The sequence below is a fragment of the Vigna radiata genome, unplaced genomic scaffold (assembly GCF_000741045.1).
Source record: "Vigna radiata var. radiata cultivar VC1973A unplaced genomic scaffold, Vradiata_ver6 scaffold_147, whole genome shotgun sequence".
NCBI classification, from domain to species: domain Eukaryota; kingdom Viridiplantae; phylum Streptophyta; class Magnoliopsida; order Fabales; family Fabaceae; genus Vigna; species Vigna radiata.
This window is the reverse complement of record NW_014541973.1, coordinates 691,035-692,728: the sequence shown is the minus strand read 5'-3', so window position 1 is coordinate 692,728 and position 1,694 is coordinate 691,035.

Below are 1,694 nucleotides of genomic sequence, written 5' to 3'. Positions count from 1 at the left end.
CTTTTTCAATTTATCATCTATGGACTTTAGCATTGAAGTACCTTCTCTAGGTACCATCAAGTGTTGAACAAATGGGAGGCCTTGGACACCGAATCTAACACTCCAATTTTTGAGATGTCACAGTAATTTTTTTTTTCAAAACTTTTTGGTTAAACGTTTATTTCAGATAATCAAACTTTACCTGATTAAAATGCCGAAGCAAAACATAGTTATCAACGTTGTGTGTTCAAAATGAGAATCTCAAATAATTTCTTTTACAATAAAAATATCAAGTTTGAAAACTTTTAAATAGAATAAATAATCATTCCCGAAATAAAAGATCCATACTCTCAAGTCAACTACTTCAATCCAGTCTTATCTGCAATGCCATCTACTACCGTACATGTATGATCATCGTAGGTGGAAACCACAACCACAACATGCAAGGGTGAGCACCCAGAAATATCATAACACAACATAGAATAATCATTTTAAACACATAATAATATAATTATAAACATATTTCATCACAACATTAACATCACAGCCAAACCATTCATAAATCAACGTTGTTTCCTTCTGCTGTATCGTCATAACTTGTTCTCACTAACAGGAAATGTGTTCTCACTAACAAATGATTTGAGTCGTCTTCTATCACAATTTCAAATCTATCTCCCCGACTTCTCAAGGACTAAGAGTAAAAACACCAACACTACACGCACCAATGCATTATACTCAGCACGAGCCGAAACCTTTTGAGCGAGACATTCACCTTCTTGTGCAGAAGGAAGTGACAATCGAATCTTTGTCTCTATAGAGACTCCAACACATCCTTAATGTAGCGCAATACAAAAAACTCACACATGATTAACCACAGTACAAGAAAATAACATAGTTTCATATCATCATTCCATACACATACTCAATAATATGCATTACTCACCAATCACAAGACTCATAAGACAATCTCACTACATAATCTCATTATGTGTAGTAACCAACCAAACTCATGGTATCAGTCAAACTAAGATAATTATTTATCTCCAATACCCAATGGCAAGACACCAACAAAACTCAAGTATGCCTCACCTAGCTCATTACTACACAACAAAGCATCTAACATACATTTAGGGAAATTAAACAAGATTTGATAATCATGATTCTTCCTCACTCGAATCAAACAAAGGGTTAAGAAAACCCATCCTCACTCACGGCCCATACAATCAAAACCCACCCATTTCATCAAATTCTTAAAACACCAGAGAGTAATTGTTCGCTGCACTGCATTTGATTTCCTCCTCTATTAATCCTCATTCACTCAAAATAAAATACAATAAAACCTTAAAAAGAAAAACTACTAAAGACAATAAAGTGGGACCCTTTACATCTGTAACTACCCAATTTTACATTCTTCTCTCCCTAGAAGTAATTTCCTCATCCAACACCGAATGAACTTCTCGTAATCAAGAAACCCCTCTGCATCCTTTTCGAAAACCCCTTTAACATAAAACATATACTTTCTTCCCATATGCATTCATTGAATCCCTTTTGTATGCAAGAATCACGTCCCAATATAAATATATATATATATATATATATATATATATATATATATATATCAAATGAATCACGTCCCAAGAAGTGGTTTACATTTTTAAAAGCGGAGACTAAATTGAACATCCGCTCATAACTTAGGGACCAAAAAGAGATTTAAC